At 41.1% G+C, this 14,806-nt stretch overlaps 1 pseudogene; it reads left to right on the top strand.

Moving 5' to 3' along the window:
• The first annotated feature begins 1,237 nt into the window (after positions 1–1,237).
• On the top strand, positions 1,238–2,138 carry LOC118476083 (uncharacterized; annotated as a pseudogene).
• Positions 2,139–14,806: the final 12,668 nt, after the last annotated feature.

Here is a 14,806-nt window from a genome sequence, read left to right as displayed (position 1 = left end):
GTGCGGCTGTGTTCAACGGGATTATCCGCCATGCGGATTGCACTCTCATTATCACATAGGAGAGGGATTTTGCTCAATTTGTAGCCACAGTCCCTGAGGGTTTGCCTCATCCAAAGTAATTGCGCACAACTGTAACACCCTAAATCTCATTTTGAGAATATAGTAAAAAAAAATCAGCAAAATCTTAAATTAGAATTTTTTTTGAATTCCCATAACATTGAAGTCACATCTCCTTAAATAAAAGTTCTATAGCAAAAATTCAATAAAAAGATTATTATAAAAATTAACCTTTATTGAAATTTATAAGTATTAATGTGAGAACATTTCTTTTTAAAGAGATCATACAATATAAACTACTTTTCTTAAAATAATTACATGTGTGCTACTTTTCTTAGAATAATAAATGAATGAATATATATATATATATGTGTGTGTATGTATAAATATATTGACCTCTCATGCTGGTCCTTATGATTGTGCATTTAATTAAACTGGAAATCCAAAACCAAGTTTAAATTTGGAAATAGAAATAGAAATTTGGAATAAGAAAGCAGGAAAAAGAATAAAGGAAACAAAACCCTAATTGGGCCGCTTCTAACTAGCCAGCCCATTAACCCTCACCGTGCAGCCCATCTCCTTCTCTCCTTTTCTTTTGTTATGGCACTTACAGGTGGGCCATTGGCGCTAGCTTCTCCCCTCAGTCACCACGACCAGCCACTCTGCGCTCTTGTGCTCCTGCCACTTCCATGCGGGGCCGAGATGGCAGCGACACCCCTATAACAGAATCCACACCTTCCCTCTTGCGCTCACCCCGAAGCCAACGCAGCAGAAAAACAAATGCAGCGGAGATCTCGGCGGACGTTTCCTGGCTCCGCTCGGTTCAGAGATTGTGGCAAACGGATCACCGAGATCAACGAAGCATGTGCCCTCCCTGCTCGGACCTTTTCTCCTTCCGCCCTAGGTATAAATTCAAGGTCGCGACCCCTTTTTTCCTCTCCTCCGGTCTACACGAACGTCGGGGAAAGTTCTGTTTCTGTAATCGACTCTAACATCTCTCTAGCATTTAAATATATATATATAGCTTGCTAAAGCATTTAGATATGCAGCAATCGACTCTAACATCTATGTTTCTATTTATGTATACCAAAGCATAATTAAACATCTTTGTTTGCTCATATAGTTGTTCCTGATTGCTTCATTTACAATTTTATTTAAATGCTTTAGCACTGTTCATATCTAAAATGCATTTTAAATTGTTATTTTGAAAACCTACCTGTACCTTATTTCAAGACCTCCATTCTCACCAGACTCATTTTATATCATTTCAGAAGCAAGAAAAATATAAGGATGCAGAACCTAGTGCAATAGATCTTTTCAAGGAGATGCATTGTAGCAAAAAGAAAGGTTTTAGTGAAAATGTTCAGAAAGCTATTGTAAGTGCTTGTTTTCCTTTCATGTTTGTACTCATAACTTGCAACTTGTGGTATACTATACTAATGAATAATATTTAAATTTTATATTAGGTTGACATGGAAGAAATGGTAGCAGCACCAGCTCAGGATGGACAACAACCAAAATCTCCTACAGAAGTTGTTTCTAATGTGCTACTAGGCTCCAGTGTGTTCCTATGCAATGTTGATCTTCAGTCCGCCTCCAAGAAAAGCTCCACAACGACTGTTTCTGCAAAGGTTCAACAACTTTAGGATGAACTGGAGACCGAGAAGCAAGAAAAAGATGGCCTTCGGGAAGAAGTGGAAACCTTAAAGGCTCAAGCACAAGCATCTCAGGAGACCATTGATAGTATGAAGAGGTCGATGGAAGAAAATAACAACCTCCTTCGTCAACTATTAAGCTTCAATCGAGGCCAAGTGCCTCCATCTTAAGTCTGGTTGACCACTATAGGACCTGCAGCCTTATGGCTGCTATAGTGGCTGGTTACAGTAGTTCTAGATTTGAAGTTATAGGATCATTTTCAATTATGCTTAATGTTTAATACTTTGAGTTGAAGTTATTGGATTTGTTTTGGATTTTAAGTTAAAGGATTTGCAGATATATGTTTTAAAGTTATATTATTCTCTTCTAGATGAAATATTTGTGTTGAACAAATTCATATGATATTTTGGTTCTGATGTGTAATATTCTATGATGATATGAATGCATATGATGTATTCCTTGCGATGATGATTATATTTGTCACAAATGCTTTGTCAGCACATCACTTGTCGTGTCATTACATTTTATGACGAAACTTTTTTGTCACAAATGTATTGCCACATAAGCGGCCAACACCTTTCAATTTGTGACGAAATTCTTCGTCACAACAATTATGCCACGTCACATACCACGTCATCACCATTAGCCACGTGGCAATGCATGTCAGTACGAATTGTGACGTTTTCAGGGGAAATTATGACGAAATAGAGTGTCATAGATTTAGTGACGAAACTAGTATGCGTCATAGAATCTATGACAATTTTTTTATCATCGTCATAGTACTCTATTTAACACGCACCTTCTGTGACAATGGCTTTTTCGTCATAATGACGTCACCAAAACATAACATGTGACAAATAAACACTAGTTAGTGACATAATCATTATGTCACAGAAGGCCTAAAAGGTTGTAGTGACATGAGCTCCCACCTTTGGCGAGTTCATGCACATTATTCCCCACAACTTGTTGAGCGATGAACGTATGTGAGCTCACTCTTGCTGTCTCACACCCCCCACAGGTCAAGATCAGGTACTGCAGGATGAGGCGCTTGGAGGATGCTGTGACGAGTTCGTGAGAGGTCTAGGTCGTCGTCTCCCAGTCAACTTTGGGTTGCTGGACAGTTGTCTCCTTATAATGTAATTATTTATTTATTTTATACAAAACTCCTGTTATATAGTAAAGATGTGACATTCGATCCTGTGCCATGATTCATCATATGTGTGAGACTTGGTCCCAGCACACCTGGTGATTATGTTCGCGCCTGGGTCTTGGTGCCCCAAAACCCGGGTGTGACAGAAGTGGTATCAGAGGAATGTTGACTGTAGGACGAAACCTAGATAGAACTGGACAACCATTGTCTACTTACATCTGCTACTCTGATTCTTTCTAAACTCTTCTTAATCTTTTCTCATCTATTTCCGATTTACTCTGATTATTCTTACCTTTTCCTCCTAAAGACAAATGTGGATTTCACACTTTGAAATTCCGTGCCTAAAGTGACCTTTAGGAATAGGATACCTACTCTTAGGAACAAAAACAAAATTATTTTTCTTTTATATAGATAACTATGAACTTGAATGTTTGTTCTTATGATACTTGTCTGATTTGGATCTTTGATTGAGTGTGGTGAGTTGTGGAGTAATGTCCACAATTACATCTGCATGTACATATAGGCATAAATATAAATAAATAAAATTCATAAGATAACTAGACAAACTAGATTATCCTCCATTAAAGTGTATCTATTCTAGACAGATCCATCTTACCTTAAAAGATTCTCTCTTATCTTAATAGATTCATCTTATCTTGAAAAGATTTTATCTTATCCTAATAGATCTAACTGACCTCAAAAGATTCTACCTTATCCTTATGGATTTATCTTGCCCTAATAAACATATTTATCCCACACTAGAATAACAACCATGAGCTAATCCAAAATTCATTTAAATCTTATCTAGTCTAAAATAGTCATATCAATTTATTCTAGAATTGATCCAATCTAACGGGAGTTACTTAAACAAGTTAGTTAATACCAGTAACATAGATTAGATCTTATTAGCCTGGTATTAACTTAATCTAGTACATTAAACCAACTTAACCAAGAGCAAAAAGATCTAACTCCACCAATAGAGTCATGCTGGATTGCATAATCTGTCTATCCCCACCTAACATCAAACAAGATCTTGATCTACATCGTGTAGTCTATCACATTCATACCTATCTTAACCATATTCTCCATCCACGATGATATACTCCCACCTCGAAGCAATGAGACCCAGGCCGGGAAAGAAAAGATCAACCTCGTCAAGGAAGGAGAGAAGTCAAACTCAATCTTCAGATGCATTACCACCCAACACGGAGTTCTTCCTCACCATAAACTTTCTTACCCCTGCCTATTCTTGCCCTAACCTACCCATCTTTTGTCCTACATAATAAAGTGGCTATACATATACATACCCATGCTTTCCTAATCACATGATAATTTGAGATATAGACTAGAACAAAAAAATCTTTTGGTACTAAAACCACTTAAAAACTGAAAACATAGATTCCAAACCAATCCTTTTGTATCCCTTTTCTTACAAATCTCGAGGACGAGATTTCTGTTAAGGGGGGTAGGATTTGTAACACCCTAAATCTCATTTTGAGAATATAGTAAAAAAATTCAGCAAAATCTTAAATTAGAATTTTTTTGAATTCCCATAACATTGAAGTCACATCTCCTTAAATAAAAGTTCTATAGCAAAAATTCAATAAAAAGATTATTATAAAAATTAACCTTTATTGAAATTTATAAGTATTAATGTGAGAACATTTCTTTTTAAAGAGATCATACAATATAAACTACTTTTCTTAAAATAATTACATGTGTGCTACATATTCAAAGGCAATTGCTTATGTAGAATAATAAATGAATGAATATATATATATATATATATATGTGTGTGTGTGTGTATGTATAAATATATTGACCTCTCATGCTGGTCCTTATGATTGTGCATTTAATTAAATTGGAAATCCAAAACCAAGTTTAAATTTGGAAATAGAAATAGAAATTTGGAATAAGAAAGCAGGAAAAAGAATAAAGGAAACAAAACCCTAATTGGGCCGCTTCTAACTGGCCAGCCCATTAACCCTCACCGTGCAGCCCATCTCCTTCTCCTCTCCTTTTCTTTTGTTATGGCGCTTACAGGTGGGCCATTGGCGCTAGCTTCTCCCCTCAGTCACCACGACCAGCCACTCTGCGCTCTTGTGCTCCTGCCACTTCCATGCGGGGCCGAGATGGCAGCGACACCCCTATAACAGAATCCACACCTTCCCTCTTGCGCTCACCCCGAAGCCAACGCAGCAGAAAAACAAATGCAGCGGAGATCTCGGCGGACATTTCCTGGCTCCGCTCGGTTCGGAGATTGTGGCAAACGGATCACCGAGATCAACGAAGCATGTGCCCTCCCCTGCTCGGACCTTTTCTCCTTCCGCCCTGGGTATAAATCCAAGGCCGCGACCCCTTTTTTTTCCCTCTCCTCCGGTCTACACGAACGTCGGGGAAAGTGGTGAGTCGAGCGGGGCAGAGAGAAGGTTAGGGAGAGAGAGAGATCGTGCTCATGTGCGGATCTTTAACGAGCGCGTGATGGTTGGCCTCGGTTCGTTGGTCGACGGCGAGCTTCGATGCTTGCGTTGTTGTCGTTGGGCGCGGCGGACCTCCTCCAGTACGTGGTCGAGCACCTCCTCAAATCCTGACACCGGTAATGCTTCCATGCCGTGCTCCTTGTCCTCACCAGTGTATGTACCGAACTTGGGTTGGATTAGGGTACCGGGGCCCCTACTGGCCGTGCTTGGATGGAGCGCCGCCGTGGGGAGCTCGGCTGTAGGCGTGAGGTAGATGACGGGTCGAGGGCCGTTGATTCCATAGCAAACGGCTCAGATTAGAACGTGAGGATACCCTTTCAGCACTTAGAATCTGAAGCGTTGATCGAGAGATCGAGGGCCAGGGAAGAGAATTTGGCGCGGAAGGTTTCGAGTCGTTGATCCTAGATCGGATGGCTAGGGTAGGTACTGGTTCATTAAGTGAATTGATCATCTGGTTACCGTCGGATGGTGATCCTGCGGTTGAAATCCATGGATACCTCTTCGGCCGCTACTCTTTCTAAAGAACCCCCCGGATTATTTGAAATAAGCCCGCGGTCCATCATTATGCAAAGAATATTGCAGGTTAGTCCCATTATTTACATTGAGCACCCTGTACATTTAGGATATTGTGGCCTTAGTCCACACGACATTAAATCATGTAAAACACATTGGAAATATTGATTTTAATATAAAAATAATTCTAGAATCTTATTAAATTCATATTTAGTTCATCTTAACTCCTTTTTGATCCATTTCAGTTGCATTAAATTCATAATAATGTTGTTTATGATCTAGTAACCTTGATTTATCATCAAACATAGTTAAAATTGTGCACTTAATGTATTCTATATTAAACACCTAAATCTTTATAAAACCATAGCTTCTTAACCGTAACTCCGACTTTAGAGATTCTTGTTCTCACGATCTCGTAGCGACGCGTAGATTATTATTACACAATTTATTCTTATGATTGATGTGATGTTAATTTTGTATATACCATGTTTGTTTGTATTGCTACGACTAACAGTGAGGTTACGAATCTCTAAGATCATCCTGGTACCTGGAATCTCAAGTCTCAGGCAAGTTGTGCCCTTGATCACTTCTTTTTACCCAGTCATGTTCTGATTAATCATAATGATCTGCATAGGTTAATTTTGATGGGACCCAACAGGTTACCCTAGTTTGATTATCTTTATACCTTGACTCCACTAAACTTTTTGGGTAGTACCTGCTATTGCTTTATATGATTTTGGGTATGAAGATTACACTATTCATGATTATACTTTTGTTATCAGTTGTTATTTATTATTCATGTTAAGATCATTATGTTAATTGGAACATGGAGAACCACCCGGGAAAACAGTGCTACCACAAGGGTTTATGGACGCCCTTGGCTGATTAACTAGGAAAGATAGTGGATGATTACCTTACCCGAAAGGGGCAAGGGCAGTAGGGGAGTGGTCAGTGTAGGGAGGTCCTTGGTTGATTTTGCTGCGATGGCGGTCAGTTGAGGGACTCCTGCACTGGAGCTTCCTTTAAACTGTAGCGGGTTTTCTGAAGCTAGTGGAATTTTGTAAAGGCCTCGTAGTGTTACCCTGCCTCGCCTCCTCGGTAGAGGTGTATGGGATTGGCCGTCTCTTGGCAGATGGGTAACATGACTTGTGGGTAAAGATGCGCAACCTCTGCAGACTGTAAAACTGGTATACTAGCCGTGCTCACGGTCATGAGCAGCTCGGACACTCACATGATTAAATTATGGAACTAAATTCAATTTGTCATATGCATTGCATCGCAGGTGATGTTGTTACTTTTGTTCTACTACTTAATTGGGTTGGTATTTACTTATACTTAGTAATTGCTAATAAAATTTTGACCAACTTTAAAAGCAATGCTCAGCTCTAACAATCCTCTTTGGTAAGCCTTACACTTCACATGAGCTCCCACCTTTGGCGAGTTCATGCACATTATTCCCCACAACTTGTTGAGCGATGAACGTATGTGAGCTCACTCTTGCTGTCTCACACCCCCCACAGGTCAAGATCAGGTACCGCAGGATGAGGCGCTTGGAGGATGCTGTGACGAGTTCGTGAGAGGTCTAGGTCGTCGTCTCCCAGTCAACTTTGGGTTGCTGGACCGTTGTCTCCTTATAATGTAATTATTTATTTATTTTATACAAAACTCCTGTTATATAGTAAAGATGTGACATTCGATCTTGTGCCATGATTCATCATATGTGTGAGACTTGGTCCCAGCACACCTAGTGATTATGTTCGCGCCCGGGTCTTGGTGCCCCGAAACCCGGGTGTGACACAACAATGGCCTGCGACAATGTACTCGGCCTTGGCGGTGGTAAGAGCTACAGAGTTTTGTTTCTTTGAAGCCCATGACACCAGGGATCTCCCTAGAAACTAACAAGTCCCTGATGTGCTCTTCCTTTCAATTTTACACCCTGCCCAATCGGCATCGGAATATCCTATTAAATCAAAAGTGGATCCCTTGGGGTACCAAAGCCCAAACTTAGGAGTGTAAACTAAGTATCTCATGATTCTCTTCATGGCTCTAAGGTGAACTTCCTTAGGATTTGCCTAGAACCTTGCACACATGCATACAGAAAGCATAACATTCGGTCGAGATGCACATAAGTAGAGTAAGGATCCTATCATCGACCAGTATACCTTTTCATCTACGGATTTACCTCCCGTGTCGAGGTCGAGATGCCCATTGGTTCCCATAGGTTTCTTGATGGGTTTGCCATCCTTCATTCTAAACTTCTTAAGTATGTCTTGAATGTACTTTGTGAAAGTCGCCTAGAGGGGGGATGAATAGGCGTAATCTGAAATTTACAACTTTAAATACACACTACAAGCCGGGGTTAGCGTTAGAACTAAAAACAAGTCCGGGAGAGAGGGGAAAACAAATCAAATGGAAATCAAGCGAATGAACACGGTGATTTGTTTTACCGAGGTTCGGTTCCAAAGAACCTAGTCCCCGTTGAGGAGGTCACAAAGACCGGGTCTATTTCAACCCTTTCCCTCTCTCAAACGGTCACTTAGACCGAGTGAGCCTTTCCCTTAATCAATCGGGTCACTAATACCCCGCAAGGACCACCACACTATTAGGTGTCTCTTGCTTTCATTACAAGTCACTTAAGAATAAGAATGAGAAAGAAGAAAGGCAATCCAAGAGGCAAGAGCTCAAAAGAACACGAAATCACTCTCTCACAAGTCACTAAGTATTTGAGGTGAATTTGGGACTTGGAGAGGCTTTGATCTTTTCAATTGTGTCTAGGAGTGAATGCTAGAGCTCTTGTATTGAATGTGATGTTCAGAAATCTTGGATGTTTGGAGTTGTGGTGGTTGGGGGTATTTATAGCCCTCAACCACCAAAGTAGCCGTTGGGGAGGCTGCAGTCGATGGGCGCACCGGACAGTCCGGTGCACCACCAGACAGGCACTGTAGGCTGTCCGGTGCTCCGCCACGTCACCCAACCGTTAGGGTCTGGAGCCCGTTCGACCGTTGGGGGCTTTGTCCTCTTGCGGCACCGGACAGTCCGGTGCCACACCAGACAGTCCGATGCTCCTCTGACTCGCTGCTCTGACTTCTGTCGTGGTACTGTGCTGCACTGTTCATCCGTCAGAGTCGACCGTTGCGCGCTGGATAGTCGTTGCTCGTTGGCACACTAGAAAGTCCGGTGTCACACCGGACAGTCCAGTGAATTATAGCGGAGCGCGCCCACGTTTTCCCGAGAGTGGCTGGTTGGACCCTGTACGGTCCTAGTGCACCGGACAGTCCGGTGCGCCAGACCACATCACACTCAAGTCATTTTTGCTCCTTTTGAATTTGGTCCCTAACTTGAATATTTATTGGTTTGTGTTGAACCTTATGCACCTGTAATACATGAGTTCTAGAGCAAACTAGTTAGTCCATATATTTGTGTTGGGCATTCAACCACCAAAATTAATTGTAGGAAAAGGTTAACCCTATTTCCCTTTCACTTTGTTTGGCTGATGAAGGTACCATCTTGGAGTTGCTTGATTTGAAATCCAAGGAAATACTTCAACTCCCCCATCATAGACATCTCGAATTTCTGTGTCATTATCCTACTAAACTCTTCACAAGTTGACTTGTTAGTAGACCCAAATATAATATCATCAACATAAATTTGGCATACAAACAAGTCTTTTGCAACAGTTTTAGTAAAGAGAGTAGGATTGGCTTTACCGACTTTGAAGCCATTAGTGATAAGGAAGTCTCGCAGGCATTCATACCATGCTCTTGGGGCTTGCTTGAGCCCATAAAGCGCCTTTGAAAGTTTGTAAACATGATTAGGGTACTCTCTGTCTTCAAAGCCGGGAGGTTGCTCAACATAGACCTCTTCCTTGATCGGTCCATTTAGGAAGGCACTCTTCGACTTGTGAATAACCTTTGGCCACAAGTCGGGCTTTGTTTCTTGTCACCACACCATGCTCATCTTGCTTGTTGTGGACTACCCACTTGGTACCTACATCATTTTGATTAGGACATGGAACTAAATGCCATACCTCATTCCTCGTGAAGTTGTTGAGCTCCTCTTGCATGGCCATCACCCAATCCGGATCTCTTAGTGCATCCTCCACCCTATATGACTCAATAGAGGACACAAAAGAATAATGTTCACAGAAATGAGCAACTCGAGATCTAGTGGTTACCCCCTTGTGAATGTCACCAAGGATGGAGTTGACGGGGTGATCTCTTTTAATTGCTTGGTGGACTCTTGGGTGAGGCGGTCTTTGACCCTGTATTTCTTGATTATCTTCCTTATCTTCATTATCTTCATCTCCCCTTGATTATTGTCCTCCTCTTGAGGTGGCTCATCTTCATGATCTTCATCTTCATCATCTTGAGCTTGATCCTCGTCTTGAGTTGGTGGAGATGCTTGTATGGAAGATGATGGTTGAACTTGTGCTTATGGAGGCTCTTCGGATTCCTTAGGGCACACATCTCCAATGGACATGTTCCTTAGCGCGACGCACGAAGCCTCTTCATCATCTAGTTCATCAAGACCAACTTGCTCCACTTGGGAGCCATTAGTCTCATCAAACACAATGTCACAAGAAACCTCAACCAATCCAGTGGATTTGTTGAAGACTCTATATGCCCTTGTGTTTGATTCATAACCTAGTAAAAAGCCTTCTACAGCCTTAGGAGCAAATTTAGATTTTTCTACATCTTTTAATAAGAATAAAGCATTTGCTCCCAAAGACTCTAAAATATGAAACATTGGGCTTTTTACTAGTGAGAAGTTCATATGATGTATTCTTGAGGATTCAGAGAAGATATAATCGGTTGATGGAGTAGCAGGCGGTGTTAATCGCCTCGGCTCAAAACTGGTCCGGTGTCTTGTACTCATCAAGCATGGTTCTTGCCATATCCAGTAGAGTTCTATTCTTCCTCTCCACTACACCATTTTGTTGAGGTGTGTAGGGAGAAGAGAACTCATGCTTGATGCCCTCTTCCTCAAGAAATCCTTCAATTTTAGAATTCTTGAACTCCGTCCCATTATCGCTTCTTATCTTTTTTATCCTTAATCCAAACTCATTTTGAGCCTGTCTCAAGAATCCCTTTAATATATCTTGGGTTTGTGATTTTTCCTGCAAAAAGAACACCCAAGTGAAGCGAGAATAATCATCCACAATAACAAGACAGTACTTACTCCCGCCGATGCTTATGTAAGCGATCAGACCGAATAGATCCATATGGAGTAGCTCGAGTGGCCTGTCAGTTGTCATGATGTTCTTGTGTGGATGGTGGACTCCAACTTGCTTCCCTGCTTGGCATGCACTACAAAACCTGTCTTTCTCAAAATGAACATTGGTTAGTCCTAAAATGTGCTCTCCCTTTAGGAGCTTGTGAAGATTCTTCATCCCAACATGGGCAAGTCGGCGATGCCAGAGCCAGCCCATATTAGTCTTAGCAATTAAACAAGTGTCCAGCTCAGCTTGATTATCATTAAAATCAACTAAATATAGCTAACCCTCTAACACTCCCTTAAATGCTATTGAATCATCACTTCTTCTAAAGACAGTAACACCTACATCTGTAAATAGACAGTTGTAGCCCATTTTGCATAATTGAGAAACAGAAAGAAAATTGTAGTCTAAAGAATCTACAAGAAAAACATTGGAAATAGAATGGTTAGGGGATATAACAATTTTACCCAAACCTTTGACCAAACCTTGATTTCCATCCCCGAATGTGAAAGCTCTTTAGGGATCATCATTTTTCTCATAGGAAGAGAACATCCTTTTCTCCGCTGTCATGTGGTTTGTGCACCCGCTATCGATTATCCAACTTGAACCACCAGATGCATAAACCTACAAAACAATTTTAGGCCTTGTTCTTAGGTACCCAAACAGTCTTGGGTCCTTTGATGTTAGAAACAAGCACCTTGGGTACCCAAACACAAGTCTTTGAACTCTTGTGTTGCCCCCAACATATTTGGCAACTACTTTGCCTGATTTGTTAGTTAAAACATAAGATGCATCAAAAGTCTTAAATGAAACATTATGCTCATTTGATGCAGCAGGAATTTTCTTTCTAGGCATTTTAACATGTGTGGTATGCCTAGAGCTAGAAGCCTCATTTTTGTACATAAATACATGGTGAGATATAGTGTGAGGTTTCTGAGCATGAATCTTCCTAATTTTGTGTTCGTGATAGTTTGCAGGATATAAAATGTAACCCTCACTATCCTGAACCATGGGAGCCTTGCCATTCACAAAGTTAGACAATCTCTTAGGGGCATTAAGCTTGACATTGCTCTCCTATTGGAAACCAATGGCATCCTTAATGCCAGGGGGTGTCCCATTATAAAGCATGCTACGAGCAAATTTAAAATTTTCATTTTTGAGCTCATGCTCGGCAATTTTAGCAGTTAATTTAGCTATGTGATCATTTTGTTGTTTAATCATGGCAAGGTGATCATCCATAGCTTATATATTAACATCTCTACATCTAGTACAAATAGAAACATGCTCAACAATAGATGTAGAAGGTTTGCAAGTATTTAGTTCTTCTATCTTAGATTTTTATCTAGCATTCTCATCTCTAAGACAGGAAATAGAATCATTGCAAACATTCAAATTTTCAATCTTAGAAATTAAATTAGCATTCTCAGTTCTAAGACTAGAAATTGAATCATGACAAATGCTAAGCTACTTAGTTAAGTTTTCACATTTTTCTACTTCCTGAGCATAAGCATTTTTTAGTTTAACAAATTTTTTGTTTTCTTTAATGAGAAAGTCCTCTTGGCTATCCAAGAGTTCATCCTTCTCATTAATGGCTTCAATTAATTCATTTAATTTTTTCTTTTGGTCCATGCTAAGGTTGGCAAAGAGAGACATTAAATTATCTTCACTATCACTAGAGATACCCTCATCACTAGATGTATATTTGGGGGTGACTTTATAGTGTACCTTCTTCTTCTTGCCGTCCTTAGCCATGAGACACTTGTGGCCGACGTTGGGGAAGAGGAGGCCCTTGTTGATGGCGATGTTGGCAGCGTCCTCGTCGGAGGAGGAGTCAGTGGAGCTCTCGTCGGAGTCCCATTCCTGACATATGTGGGCATCGCCGCCCTTCTTGTAGTACCTCTTCTTCTCCTCCCCCCTTTTGTCTTTGTCCCTGTCAGTTTCACTATAGGTTGGACATTTAGCAATAAAGTGACCGGACTTACCACACCGGTAGCACACCTTCTTGGAGCGGGACTTGTAGTCCTTCCCCTTCCTTTGCTTGAGGATTTGGCAGAAGCTCTTGATGATGAGCGCCATTTCCTTGTTGTCGAGCTTGGAGGCGTCAAATGGAAGCCTACTTGGTGTAGACTCCCTCTTTTCTTCTTCTGTTGCTTTGAATGCAATGGGTTGCACCTCGGGTGTGGAGGTGGCGCCTTGCTCCAAGTTGACAATATGTTTGGAGTCTTTGATCATAAGTTCAAAGCTCACAAACTTGCCAATCACTTCCTCGGGAGACATTAGTTTATATCTGGGATCCCCACGAATTAATTGCACTTGAGTAGGATTGCGAAAAACAAGGGATCTTAGAATAACATTGACCATTTCATGGTCATCCCACTTGGTGCTCCCGAGGTTGCACACTTGGTTCACCACGGTCTTTAGCCGGTTATACATTGCTTGCGACTCTTCTCCTTTGTTGAGGATGAATCGACCGAGCTCCCCCTCTGTCACACCCGGCTTTAAGGAACAAAGCCAGGTGCATCTCATACATGCGCCAAAAAGACAACATATATAATAATAGAGTGTATAGAGATAAATGTCACAAAACATCAGAGTATTTATTACATAGCGGAAGTCTTATTACAAAATAAAAGAATAAATATAAAACGAACTAAGGATCATTGTTGGCGCCAATGTCAACTGAGAAATGCCACCTAGATCAGATCAAACTCCTCGCCTTGTGGCTCCTCCTGAACCACCTGCTCTTCTCCTGGGGGGGTGTGAGACAGCAAGGGTGAGCTCACACATGATCATAGCTCAACAAGTTGTGGGGAACCAGTGGACATGAACTCACAAAGGTGGGAGTTCATGTGATGTGTAAGGCTAATCAATGACAAGGGTTAAAGCTGAGCATTGCTTTTAAGTAGTTGGTCAAAATTTTATTAGCAGTTACTAAGTGTAAGTAAATACCAAACCTTAAATAAAGTAATTGAACAGAATTAATAATAATCCCATGCATATGCAAATGACAAATTGAATTTAAGTTCCATAAATTAATCATCAGAGAGTCATGAGCTGCTCATGACCGTGAGCTCGGCTAGTATACCAGTTTTACACTCTGCAGAGGTTGTACCCTTTACCCACAAGTCATGTTACCCATCTGCCAAGGGGTCGCAACTCCCATACACCTCTACCTAGGAGGCGAGGCAGGGCAACACTACGAGGCCTTTACAAAGTTCCACTAGCTTCCGAAAACCCGCTACAGTTTATGGGAAGAGCACTTGCAAGAATCCCCCGTCTGACCGCCATCGCAGCTAAATCAACCCGAGAACCTCCTTGCATGCAACTCTCCTACTGCCCTTGCCCCTTTCGGGTAAGGTAGTCTTCCACTAGCTTTCCTAATTAGTCAGCCAAGGGCGTCCCATTAATCCCTTGTGGTGGCACGTGTTACTCAAGTTAAGCTCTATGTTCCAATTAACATTAATGATCTTGACATGAACATAAATAGAATAACAAAAGAATTGGAACATAGATATAATAAATGATTATCCCAAAACAATGTAAAGCAATAGCAAAACTACCCAAGTGATTCAGGGGTAAACAAGGTAATGAGATAAACAATATAGGGTGACCTATCGGGTCCCATCAAAATTAACCTATGCATGAATAAATGGTATTAAAGAACATTATTGGGTAAAAAGTGGTCAAGGGCACAACTTGCCTTCAATGAGCTCCTGCTCAGCTACTTCTATCTGC

This window comes from Zea mays, chromosome 1, assembly GCF_902167145.1.
Source record: "Zea mays cultivar B73 chromosome 1, Zm-B73-REFERENCE-NAM-5.0, whole genome shotgun sequence".
NCBI classification, from domain to species: domain Eukaryota; kingdom Viridiplantae; phylum Streptophyta; class Magnoliopsida; order Poales; family Poaceae; genus Zea; species Zea mays.
The sequence above is the reverse complement of the archived record's forward strand: the minus strand, read 5'-3'. Positions and strand labels throughout refer to the sequence as shown.